This window comes from Bactrocera neohumeralis, chromosome 2, assembly GCF_024586455.1.
Source record: "Bactrocera neohumeralis isolate Rockhampton chromosome 2, APGP_CSIRO_Bneo_wtdbg2-racon-allhic-juicebox.fasta_v2, whole genome shotgun sequence".
Lineage (NCBI taxonomy): Eukaryota > Metazoa > Arthropoda > Insecta > Diptera > Tephritidae > Bactrocera > Bactrocera neohumeralis.
In genome coordinates this window covers 77805210-77819763 of record NC_065919.1, presented here as the reverse complement: position 1 = coordinate 77819763, position 14554 = coordinate 77805210, and positions in this window count along the sequence as shown.

The window sequence follows — 14554 nt, the reverse complement described above, 5'->3', positions numbered from 1 at the left end:
AGTATCCGCCCTGACCAACGCACGGCAAAAGGCCAGTCTCAAAAATTATCGTACAAAATCAACGCAGCCATTTCATTTGGAGCAATTCCATGCAGCAAATGAACTTAACGCACATTTTTCATTTGCAACAAGGTGCAGCAATAACAACAATAACTATAGCAACAGCTACTAGTCGGTCCATTTCATAAGTCGCTGAGCTGCTTGGCTGCGCCAACCGCCTTGCCACTATATTAGTCCCAATAAATGAATCAGTTTCATTGCTATTTCAACAGGTAAAACAACAAAACGAACAAAAACAACAATGTGCAAGGCGAACGCATAAGAGCGTGGCAAAATATGGCAACATAAATGTTTATATACGCTGATGATGATGATGCGTTGCCAGTTGTTGGCTATAATACAACAAAAAGTGATAGCGGCGCTGGAGAGCTGTTCACATTAGATTGCACGTGACGCCGTTTAAAGGCGTCTACCAATTGGCCGCAATTGCATTTGCAAACACATCTATCTACGTGGACCCTTTCTTGTGTTGCTTATTGTCTGCATATCGTCTTGCAAGTTGCCAAGTACTGTATGTTCAAGCTATGACTCGTATGTTGCAGATTACGTGCGCGCCACTGCTGCCACTATTATTAAATTGCTCTGGTTGTTCGTTGTTGGTGTTGCTGTTATTGTTTGTTGTTTCGCTGCAGCGATTGTGTTGCGATAGCAAAAGCAGATCAATTTGCTTTTAGGCGCCTGCCCTTCACTGTTGCAGTTGAAGGCGAATAAAAATAAAACTCATTTAATGCATCTAGTGAAGTGTTATTTTTCTTAGCTATTCTCGCTAATGCTTTCATATCCTGCAGCAATTTCAGCATTGAAGGTTGTTGCCTTTGTAGCACTGTGATACTGTGTGTTACGCTCATCATTATATATCGATTTTTGTCCTTAAACATTTTTTTTTCAGAAGAAACAGGTATGTTCGGGTTAAAAAATGTCACAGATATTTTAATTAAGAAATTATCTCATTCGAAATCTCAAAATATAGCTGAGAAGTTTTTTGAGGTGTAAGCTGTTTTTAGCGAAGACTCACCTCAAATAAAGTGGAAAGGTTTATTCCTTAATCTAAAAGAAAACAAAAACTATCGTGAAGTAAAATCTCAAATGAAAACAGAGGGAAAGATAAAAATTCAGTTTTTCGCAACAATATAATGCAATAAAAATTTTACTATTACGCTGGCCCTGAGGATATTACTTTCGACGATTTTTAATTCTATTATTGCTGCTTCGCTCTTTCTAGTTACCATAAAAAATAAACGAAATATTTGTTGCCTACATGTTGGAGTACGGTTCAACATTACCTAATAAATACTATATTATTTTGCAAAGTTACCAACCTGTTACTTAATTATGGAGATTGCAAACCCTAGAAGGTAGATACTAATATGGGTGCGCAAGCGAATTATAATGTATAATACTAAATTTCTGAAGATTTAAAAACTATGCTCTCCTAAAAGTAGGCCTTTTAAAACATCATACATTTTATTTACTTTTTAACTCTTATTTATTTCAATAGATAATAAGGTATAATATTTCAATGTATTAAAGTTTGTATCATGAACATCAAAATCGTTGGTGATCCTTAATCTCTCATGACGAACTTAAACAACTCACTCTTTCCTGCTAACACTCCTCAATTGCAATTCACTTTCGATTCACCTGATTAAACCACAGTGCACAGGCTCTGCTTCGCCTGGTTCGTCTCCTTTTCCTTGCATTTTGTTGGTTTTTTACTTGTCAAGCACACCAACTATTGCAGTTTGCCGCCTATATTAACAAAGAGAAATCGTTTTTAAACAATACTTTGATTGTTATGCCATTGTTGAGTGCTACAAGTAGATATCGGCAAAAAGTACGCAAAGTCCTAGCAGGCACCAATCTTCTGCCAAACCAACGCATCAACGCGGAGATCTTCAAATTTATTACAAGTTTTAGTTGTGTGCACACAAACGCGTACACATATAAAGCGTTTTGCATCAGTGATATTATTTCTATACTGTTGCCTTCCTTTTAACAATTACAATGGAAAATTGAATAAGCCGTCGGCGATGAAATGAAAAATATTGGCGTAATTTGCAGTTAAATTAACAATTGCTTTTATAGGGTTTGCAAACACACGCACACACATATATGTATATACCATATATGCACGTTCGTGTTTGTATAAGTCAGCATATGTTGTTGTTGCTCTGCATATGGTTCGATGGCCGGAGCAATAGCAATAGTTATTTGTTGCAAGCGAAAACAATTGTGATAATGGATGAACGTTGCAATTGCCATTTGCTGCACCAACAGCCACACATATAACCATTTATATGTATGTAGTATAAACATATCACCACATATTGATATGTTTCTAGTTTTCCGTTTAGTTAGTTGCATGGAAACTACTTTGAGATCACTCTCCGCCGCTTATTGGCGCCCTGCGCTACATACATTGCCGCAGGCTATTTTAAACAAACGTGCCACAAACTGGGAGGTATTTACTTTTTCATTGTTTGCAGCGGGAAATTGATACCATTTTTCACTTTTTGCTTATACTATTGCATTCGCTATTTACCTATCGTGGAACTAGCTCTTTCGCATTGCTTTCGAAGATGTAAATGTGTATGTTAAGAGATTTTCAATAAAAGACTTTGATAAGCGTGCTTCAACTGCAAATTGAAAAATGAAAAAGGAAAAAAAAATACACAAATTTTGGTTTTGAGAATGAACTGATGGTACTGTAAATATCGTTAGACTGTTTTATTATGCCCATTCGGGCATAATAGCTTAGCCACAATCTGCATTCTTCTAAGTTGTTTGAAAAGATCTTTCTTTAATACAAAGAGTCCTGTACTTCACAGTGGTGAAGTGGCTCTCCAGTTAAAGTACTAACTGTCTCACATTTCTACTGGAACTTTGCACCAAATGTTCGAAAGCAACATTCAAAATTCTCGACACCTATCATTACAAAAGCCAATTTTTCTAGCGTTTCTTGGTCTCTGAAACATAAAAAATTGTTAAAACTATTCTCTCTATATTCTTGGATAAATTTAAATGCTGTTCTGTGATTACTTTAATTAGATTAAATTTAACTATTTGCTAAATTTATGCTGGACTGCACATAGCGTTCAAAAAATATAAAAGTATGTAGTAAATCATAAAACCCAGTAGTCAGTTTGTGTTTCACAAGTTCACATGTACTAGACATATATACATTACTGTATTCGTTTTATTTCCATTTTCGATAGCAACAAACTTTTTGCTATAATCTTACGCGAATATAATAAAAGTAGCTATCTACGAACTACCACAAATGTGCATGTAATAAATACGTCGAACGCATTTCTTCGTTTCGCCGTTCGATTATGCGCTGACATTGTCATTTGTGGGCCAATAAATATGCATTGCTCGTCGACGGCAAGAGTGTCCTGGTCGCACACACGTGGCGGACTACTGCACATGAAAGCAAACTCAGTGCGTTGCAGTGGCAGCGAATGTGGCGCATTAAATTACACGTTGTGCGCCAACGACTCCAAGAGGTTTTGCCAGCATAGAAGTTATTGTTGCAACAAATGGTGGAGTGTCTCGCATTACAGCCAGACACAGTTATCTGGACGTACACACAAATATATAGAAAGTATCGGCGAAATGCATAAATAAGGCATTCCAAAGTGCCAAGAGTACGACACGAACTTCTAAAGTACAAAATCGTTCGCGGTTGCAAATAATTGTAATGTGACTATTATCAAGTTGCAAGTTGTCAGTGTGCTGTAAGTTGTGGATATTTGGTAGTTAGTAGCATGGTGAAGTTATTTTATATTTTGTTGCCTATTTCTCTCTTCTTTGGCGGAAGAATTACAGGAAATTTTCAAGCACATTTTTCTAATAAGTCTCAAGTTTTTAATTCAAATCTCTTTCAACTTTTGTTTTACTTTTTTTTTGATATTAAACACCCTTCACTTGCAAGTATTTTTTAATGTACACTAGTTAAAACACAAAATTTCATTTGTCACCATCACTAAGCCTGTCCATCTCGAGCGTCATAAAAACTGTCATGATTCCCTTGTCGCCATGTTGAGTAGCAAGTTACTACTAACTCACGCCGGCAGCAAAATCCTTTTTAGACTACTTACTTTCGTCAGAAAACTAATGTTCCGTAGCCCCATGGCAAGATACAGTAGACTTCCACCTTCATCCACTAACTGTCGCTTCTTTTGTATTGCTTCATACTACACAACCCAACATGTGCTCATCGAAACCGAGAGAAAACTACACATTCATGATATAAAAGCAAAGTAGAAAAATTATTTCTTGTCGGTTCTTATTACAAATGCAAGCTACGGCAGTGTCAGTTAATGACTACCGCGCTGACTGAACTTTGCTAACGTCATTGTCATTAAACACTTTCGCACACGATGTACATGCCAAGACGTGTTACGATGTGCTGTGCTATTCTATGCTGTGAATCAGTACTGGACTCATTCCCTCTGTTGAGCAGCCAGGTTTTGTCCTCGCCGTCCACTGGCTCTGCCCATTTTTAAATGATTAGTACCTACCTGTTCTGAGTATAGCCAAGTCTAACAAGAACCATCTCTATTTATATATTTCAAAATAGTTGGCCAAATCTACATTCTATAGTATTAGAATTCTCGGTTGTTATGAACTTAGAACCCTTATTTGGTTAAAGAAATGTAACCTAATTTTATTAAGCATCCTCGAGCATTCAGTTAACACATATTTTCTTCCCTTCTTGGAGGATTTATTTGTTTTTTGCTTTGAACAGATTATAAATGTCTTCTCACCAACACGTTAAAAGTGGGTTAGTTGATTCATATTATTTTTTAAACTTCACTAAATCTATAAGGTTCTTTATAGGCTGCATAAGATTGTATTTTTGTTGGCTTACTCGCAGCCATTAATTAATTAGCTTAGCGATGTTGTTGTTGCTTATAAGCTTTCATTCAAGTTTTTGAGCTTTTATGGGAGCGTTTTAAGCTTTCATTGTAGCTATTCAACTTTCATCTTAATTTATTAAGCATGCCTTGTAGCAGAAAAAAAAATTGTACCTTATTGAGCTTTCGTTGTAGCTTTTAAGCTTTTACCATAATTTATTGAGCTTTTTTTGTGGCATAAAGAGTGTTTTAGTAGCTTATTAAGGTTTTACTAAACTTTATTGCGGCTTCCTTACGGCATAAAAAGCTATTTGCAGCATAAAGAGCTTTTTTGCACCGTATTGAGCTTTCACTATAATTTATTGAACTCGCCTTGTGGCATGAAGAGCTCTTTTGTAGCTTATTGAGCTTTTACTATAATTTTTTGAGCTTTCCTTGTAGCACAAAGAGCTTTTTTGTAGCTTATTGAGCTTTCTCTATAATTTACTGAGCTTTTCTTGTAGCATAAAGATCTCTTTTGTAGCTTATTGAGCTTTTCCTATAATTTATTAAGCTTTTGTTTTGATTTCTCCGTTTTAAAAAATATAAAAAAAATCAGTTCCTTTACTAATAGTTTTATAAAAGTTAGGTTCCTCTAACGACCTTTATTACCTTTGAAATCGCATTTGCATCTTTATTCAAAGCCTCAACAGTCGTTTTCTTCTGAGTCTCATTTTTATGCGATTCACTAGAAATTTGATACAATTCGTTAAAGCGATTTATAACATATTTTAAGGAAAATGGACACATACCCACATACAAATATCTGCATTCACTCGCTGCTCTCTTTTCAATCAGCTCGCCTGCGCGCAAAGCAGCAATTTTTTGTATTACAGGCATTGTTGTAAGCACCAACAATCACTTTCGTATTTAAACTAAATAGCGTTTGCAATACTCGCACCTCTAGCAGGCACCACCCTTCGGCCGATTGACGAGCTTTCATTAAGATCGTTAATTTGAGATCTGTGGCGTAATTTACTTTGCCACGTAAGAGAATGCTGCTGCAACGTGCTGCAAGCAGTTTTACTATAAATATAATCGAGCTGTATATATATATATGTAAGTGTACTGCGTTTTCCTTTTAATACGAGGAAACTGCAGTGCTTGCGATAAAATAGTTATGTCGCATTTAAAAGACACCCTTGCTGCTCGCAGACGCTGCTAACAACTAACTTGTAACATTTGTGCGAACACTTTTTTGATTTTTGCTGTATGCTGCAACGCTTCGGCGTGTGAAATGTGAGTTCAAGTAGAAATTTATGTTTTATGTATATGTATGAATACGTGTGTGAGTGTTTTGAACGTATGCACAATACATATGCACTTACGTATGTGGTGAATAATGACATGTTGCATGCATTCCAACATACTGGCATTCATATTTCCTGCAACATACAAGGTGCATATTAAGAGCTTACAATTATCATGTGTGTATGTGTGCGTGTCCATGTTTACCTTTTGCTGCGATTTGCGCTTCATAAAACTGTCTCAACGTCTCCATCATTCCAAAGCATTCAAATTTGATTTTATACTTGCCAAAAACATAAATATACACTCGACGCTGACTACCGAGGCATCAGTAAGGCAATTTTGCATGCAGCAAGGCAGCGAGGCAGCTAAATTTCCATCAACGGAAACACAACTCGTCGCGTAATTGTATTAAATGAATTGTGCAACACAAGCGTGGCAAGTGCAACGTGAAACAGAAATGGCAAAAACAAAGCTTGTAACCAACATAGAGCAGTTAGTAGTGGCGCTGTGACGGCGCAAAGGCAGCATGCTACGCGAAATAATAATCTTTGTGGCATCGAAGCGCATTAACATACACAAATAAAAATACAACAACTACTTTCTGATTGCGGCAGTCATTCCTTAAGACAGCCGCGACTACTAACATTCCGATCAAACTGTCCGAAGTTAGAATGTCGGGACCGCCCTTGCACTGTACGCCAACCGCCATTTAAACGCCACCAAGCAGCTCCCCATTGCCGTCCGTCCGCTGCCTGTTGCATTTTGCTCACTGCCTTTTTCCTCTGGTAATTACAGTTGCAACGCCTTGTTGCAGCTTCGGTGTGTGTCTCACCACCATGACTGCTGCCGTCGCCGCTCTTGCCACAAAGGCACCCTTTACACAAACCAAGTGCAACATCTGCATCGCGCAAGTTGCAACAAAGCATTAAAAACCGCATTCGGTTGCAGGCAGCAAAAGTGAGGCAGAAAAAGTCAAGAACTGAGCGAAGTTGAACCAAAGCAATAACAATTGTATGAGAACAAAAAGCATACATAGCAGTCGCAACAATAAGCGCGCAACACATTTTACATGCCACAACAATGCTTGCAACTGCGCTGACACAGCTACTACTCTGCTAGCCAGCGCGCCCTTGCACAAAACTACTTGCATGTGTTCACTCACAACCCTCCCTCCAAAGCTTCACCGTCATTATATTTCATTTGCTCTTTAGTATTCAGTGCCACAATTTTTTATTTTATGCATTTTTGGACACATATTACATTTGTCGTTGTTGTTGTTTTTGGTTTTCATACGCCACTTTGTGGCGGCACACGTCTCGGACACCTCTTCCTGCCTCAGCGGCAGCACTCGTCGTTGGTGTTTGATTGCTCTTTTGCATCTCTCGCTTTTCTTACTTGTTTGGTGTTGTATTTGCTGTTCTTGGTTTTATTATATTAGCTCCCTTTCTGAAGTCAGAGTGCTACCTTAGATTCTCTGCAGTTCTTACGAATCGAATATTATTGTGTTCTAATGCTCCGCAGTCTGTTTTTTCGTGTTTTTATATGTGTATGTGTGCATTGCCGTTGGCTTCTCATTTGTTTTTGCAGTTGTTGTTTTATGTTACATTCACTTTTACCCCTTTTGCTACTTGTTACAGCTTGTGATTTTAGCTTTAGTTTAAGTGTCTGATATAATGATTATAATTCTGTGGCACGAATGGGAAGTTGCCTTGCCATGGGAAGCAGAAAGAAAGGAGGAATTCGTTGGATAGTTGATAAATGAAATTAAGCACAACATTAGGAGGTAATGGGAAATTAAAGCAGGAGGCATTAACATGTACGGAGAGTCCGAAACACACCTTAAGGATATGGAATTTCAAATTACTTATATTCATTTTGGGTTGAAGGATAAAAAGGCTATAATACCATACGCAGGTGCATTTTTTATAGCATTAAAATGTATCAAAAGATCGTTATCTTGATTGTCAAGGGAAACGACGTTTGGTAAATTGTAAAAAATAAATTAAAGAGAAACAACTTATGTTTATATAAATATCTCTAAAAAATGTTAAAAGTAGTTTTTTTTATATTTTAAGAGCGAAAGTATTCACAGGAATTTTTCAAGTAATTACATCTAAATTCACAAAATCAAATATAAGAATCCATAAATTATTTAGTGGTAATCAAATAGGACAATTAAGTTTTTAAATGGATATATTCTTAGGAAGAAGGAGAAAACCGCTAAGCTTTAAGCTGACCATCATAATCTATAAAAACACTTCGCTCAGTATTGATGAAAAAGAAAGTAGATCTTGAAAAGTCAAGTAGTTTTAAAATATCTCTTTCTATACGTAACATTTCTTTGCTTGGCTTAATAGCTATTAACAACCTTACAAAAGAGTTAATGAATTGCTTTAGTACTAAACATGATACTTAACTTGTTAACAATTCCGTTGTTGGCTTGAAAATATATGCTCAACAGTGGTAAAATTTAATCAAGTAAACTCAACATGAGACAAGAATTTTTCCGGACTTTATTAACTTCCGCATATATTCACAGCATGGCACACAGCTTGTTAAGCTGGCGAATAACCCGGTAACACCACGTATTATGTACTGGTACATGTACCCGAATTAAATAACTCAATGTTCCCGATGCTTTCGTATAATTTATTGACCATCAAATGCCCATGTGTACACAAAACCAAGTATACCGCTTCATTTTTCGCTGAAAATGTATGCCGACCATTCGCTCGACTTTGAAACTTAACAAACAGGTGTAAATGAGTTACCCAGTTCTATTAATACCACGTTCAATCTATACAAATCATAAACGAATCTTCAAATAAATGGTTAACTTTGTTAGAAGTTTTTTATGGTTGTGGATGGCTTTATACCGTTATACCTTACATAAAGTGAAATGCTGTGTTCAAAGTTTGAATGTGGTTACTCGAAATGCTACCTGAGAACTGGAATTTAAGAGCAACGCAATTACTTTTAGCTGATAGTAATGCCATCTAAATTGTGTCATATTCCAATATTTTTAAATAAAATATTCTCCGACAGCTTGAAGTTTCGCTTGGGAAGGTCGAGTGTCTAGAGTTCTTGCACTAGCTGTACTTTTTATGCTTTCGATTTAAGATCTCGATGTAAAATGCACTTAGTCGTTCCATATGTCAGTCCGAGTTGCTGCGCCGAATCGACTTCCCACGGTGTTCATGTGCACTCTCAGCTACGGCTGCTATATTCTCTTCACTGTGTGCTGGACGAATATATATATGTACAATATATATATTTTTGTCTTTTAAAAAATTACCCTATGAAGTGCATTATAGAGTCGGTACAACGGAAATTAATATTTCCCTTCGTTTTAAATGCCTTTTTGTTTTATATTATCGCTTGCTGTTTATTCACTAACTGCTACTGTACCGTTTATTTATGTATTTACAGTTATTGGCCAACAAACCACGCCGACAGAGTTGCAAATTTACGGTGATCTCTACACGGAAATTGCACTGGATCTAGTCTTCCCAAAGGGGAATCCGACATTCCTGCTGGAAGGCAAAAACTTGCAGCTGCTGTAGCCGCTCGATCGCGATGAAGAAAATCTGAGTCACAATATCTTTCAGGTAAGTGCACGAAGGCGATCACAAGTTAGAACAATAAAAACAAATCTGGGCTGAAAATAAAGTGAAGCAGCGTGTGTGAATGCGAGGGATTTCTAAAATGAAATATATGTATGTGTGTGTGAATGCATGCGTTGCAACGCGCTGACGGCGGCTAGCTAGCGGTGAAATATATACAACAAAGTGGGATGTGCAAAACGCTTGCAAGTACAACAAAGATAAATACAAATGTGTATGTGGACGAGAAAAGCACGCAGTGGCTTGCCGCTGTGAGATTTGGTGAAATGCAAATTTTTTATGGCGAAATTTTACAGTTGCACCCCACAAAATGTGCCGGCCGGCCAACAAAAGTATGGAGTATGCTTAACTGATAAACATAAATATGCAAGCGTTTTATGGCTGCTTTACTTATGCCATTTGGCGTGCAGCGAAGCAATTTCTTAAGCACATCTTTTGCTTATGCAAACCACCAACGATGTGCTTCCCTGTTTCTGAGTGTGTGCGTTATTATGTCTAGCTAGTTTGTTTATTTAAAACTATTGAGCGCTTTCATTTGTGTTTATATATTTTTGGTTTTTCAAATTTATTTTAATTTGTTTTTCTCATTTCGCTGCGCCACAGGTTTCCTGTTCGATTCGCAACGCAACCAACAAGCGACGCAGAATTCCGATTCTTGTGCGCATATCTGATGGCAACGACAATTTAATTACTTTTTTTTTAACTACAATCGCCGTGGCAAGAAAAACAATGAAATCCGTTTAATTCTAAGGCACTGTATCGCCCGTTTGGACGTTTGGTTGCCAGTCGAAACCCCTTCCCTTTGCTAAACAGTTTCGCAATGCACGCACCAGCCAAGTTCACCAACCTGGTGGGTGGTTTTCATTGATCGCGACTGGTTTTTTGCGCCCACACACACTTTTATTTCTTCTAAACTGCAAATAATGCAAACAAAAGTTGCTCGCAAACATTTATGAGTGGTGCTACCGTTAACACTGTTGTTGTTACTAAAACGATTTCAAACAGCTCTCAATTTATTTCTGTTAGCATTGACGTTAACTGTACTGCGTGCAATATTGCTTGCTTTGCTCAGAAAAATCAAAGGACTTAAGCGGAAAACTCGCTTTAATAAAGTATTGTAGTTCAACATAATATGATATATTATGGCTTTGGTTTAAAATAAAGTAAGTGATAGTAAAAGTCTAGTAGCAAAAGTGTTTTCAATTATTTTATATTTATTTATTGCGATTTATTACAATATTTGTAAGAACGTTTCTCAAATGCCGTTAGATCACAAATCTTAAATATGTTAAAAAGAAAAGTTGAATAGTTTTGTGAACTCAAGGCTGAATAAAAAAATACAAAATTATTTTTCACTGCTCCTTAGGAATGAGGAAATATGTGTAGAATTGAATTTACTGAATGTCGCGCATAAAGGTAGGCTACAAATATTAATTATTTCCTTATATTTTTATTATTTATTCATTTTCTGCCCTTTAATTCGCATTATAAACTTTCGTATAACAATGCGCTTAACTATAGATAACCTTGAAATTTTTAATCAGAGTCCGCCTAATTGTAGCGTGTAAACGTATACTTCATAAATCGGATTATGGTAGTAAAGGTTTCCCAGATTAATGTAAAAAGTCTAGCGGTGTGATATCTTGGTGGCCAATAGACCGGCCCAAAACGTGAAACTGTCTGGTCACCGAAGTGTACTCTCAAAAAATCTATTGATTGATGCAATGTGTGAAAAGTGGCACTTTCTTGTTGAATCCAAATGTCGCCGTGATCACGAGCTCCAATTTCAGACATCTTAATGGATTTGGCTGAGATTGCAATATTCAATTTTTTGAACATTATGTTTTTAAACATCTTCATATTTCTTACGATATTTTTAAATATTATTTTCAATCATCACTCATCTGAATAAAAATTACAAATTATAAATATTCAAATATACACCAAACTATAAATTCACTGGCTACTCTGACCACTAAATTTATAATTCCTCGCAGCCATACACACCACTGCATTTAATAATGTGTTTGCAACTACAGCTGCTTTGGTGCGTGCAATAGGCAACAGAGAACAGCTGCCAGATTGACTGACATGAACGTAAAGCAACATCAGAAATTTCTCGTGCTAAGTCATTTCAGTTTGTTCTTGCTGTTTCGTTTTTGAAATTGCTTCATTTTTTCCTTTGTTCTAATTCTTCGTTTTGTTGCGGTTATTAAGCGACCATCTGCACAGTGCATTGCCCCTGGCAATTATTTTGCATGTGCACTTACTTACATACTTAAATGCAAAAAAAAAAAATTCTAGTGTGGCCTGTGTTATTTCGTGTGTGTTTAGTGCTGAAGATAATTTAAATTTTTGTGATTTTAGTGACATGTTGCACGCAACATTGTGTTTTACTGAATTTTCTACGGCGTCAGACAACTAGTTTATATTTTGTTGGTTAATCCGCAATATTAAAATACGACATTTGGTTTCAACAAGCAAAAGGAATAATTATTATTTATCGTATAGGATTATAGATTAAAGACATTTCTAACATATGTATGTATGTAGGATGCAAGTCAAATTTTTTGTAGAAAAATCCAATTTCCAATAACTTTTCAATATACAAGGTCTGTCGCAAAAGAAACAGGACTGTTAAAAAAACAACAAAACGTTATATTTTTTTATTCAAAGTAGTTTCCTTGTGCTTCGATACAGCGTTTAGCCGGGCCAATTAGCATTTCAAATGAGTGTTTAAGGTCATTTTTTGGAATGCTCTTGAGAATATCGGTCGTCGGCTTTTGGATAGCTGAAATGTCCTGAAACCAGTGTCCTTTCATGGGCAAATGAAGTTTTCCAAATAGGTAAAAATCACAGGGTGCCAGATCAGGTGAGTAGAGTGAGTGATTAATGGTTAATATGGAGTTTTTTGTCAAAAAATCAGTGACAAGCGTCGACCGATGACACGGCGCATTATCGTGCAACAAGCGCCAGGACCCTACCTCACGGTATTGTGGTCGAGCACGACGAATGCGTGACAAAAGACGCTTCATAACACCAAGGTAAAATACAGCATTAATCGTTTGGCCAGGTTTGATGAACTCTCGGTGTAAAATACCCTCGGAATCGTAAAAACAAATCAACATTGTCTTTATCGTCGCAGAGATCCTCACGACCTTCTTGGAATCGCTTAAACTACTCATGCACATTACTATGGGATAGGCACTGATCACCATAAACTTTTCTCAATATGTGAAATGTTTCAATAAACGTTTTCCCAAGTTTAAAACAAATATATAATAATATTTACTCTTTGTTTCAAATGCAACAAGAAGGTTAAGTTTTTGTATGATACACTCTTCATTTAGAGGTGGGGTTTAATGTTGAACACCAAAATATTCATCAAATTTGAGTTCAAGGTAAAATGTGATTCATAGTGTCAGTTATGTTCATCAATATCGTTAAGAAAGTGCCACGGTTATTACAAAAGATTTGTATTTCCCTTAAACATAATATTTTGAAGCAAATCGATGACTGGGTCTTGTATATTGTCGTACCACAAGTATGTCAAGACATACATATATATAATATACATCTACAGACATTATACTATCTGAACACAAATAAATATGTTACACCTGCTTGTTGGGCGGCAATTGCAACTTTAATGTTGCCAACCACTTTTCAGTCGACTACTAGGTGCTTGCCACAATTAAGCGTAGTCCGCAGCAACTGTCAATTGCCACAACGAACAACAAGTAAATCACGTTAAAAATAAGCAAACGTTAAATTACTCGTATATATACAAGTTGTTCGGTCGACGGACAGCAGTCAAAAGCGAAAAAACCAAAACAAAGCACGCTGCGACATAAACAAAGTTCATACGCAAAAATTAAAGGAAAAAAATCATCTAAATTTTGTGCGTATTTTTGTTAATTAACTGGCCGTCAGCCGAACGCTTCGGCGCTTGGTCGCTCAGCCGCTTGGACAGTTGTCAATTGGCGCACTTAAAAGTTGAGTTGAGTAGTTGCCTTGGCGGTTAGTCGGCGCAAGTACTTAGCATCATGTTGCTTTCAATGAAGCCAATGCGCAAAGTGTTGCTAATGAAGCATGTCGCACGACACGCAAGTCTACACGAGCGACAACCGCTAATGGTGGCTGAGTTTACTTTATTAGTTATAGTTTTTTTTATAAAATTTTGTTTTTTTTCTTCACAGTTATTCTGTTGCCAGCCAATTTTCGATGCCGAAAAATCACCACCGTCTAAAGAAATTAATTTTTTGGTTTCATATTGCAAACTGATTTCCTACAGGCGCAAACTGCACATTGCATTCTTGCACAAATACTTGGCCTACACACACATATACACTCACTCGCAGTATGTATGTATGTTTGTTGCCTTAAACTTGCAACACGCTACACGGCTATACATACATCAATCGGCTGTTGGCAGCAGCACCTTTTGGCACTGTTTCAAAGAGCTGTCTATCAAATGCGCTTACACTACTTTCAACCTTCCCAACCGCGCTCCCCCTCTCCCCTTTCACTTAATGTTCTTAAGTTGCTCGTTTGCTGTCAACACAAATCCAGTTCAACGAGAATGACTTGGCCGCAAATATATCACTCAGTGAACGCATTCGACTAGCGCCTGTTTACGGCTTAGCCATTCCTCGCGCTCGACGTCCGTGTTGCATGCTTTGAAGCATGCAGAAATTGATTATTACAAGTTGGGCGTCGTTT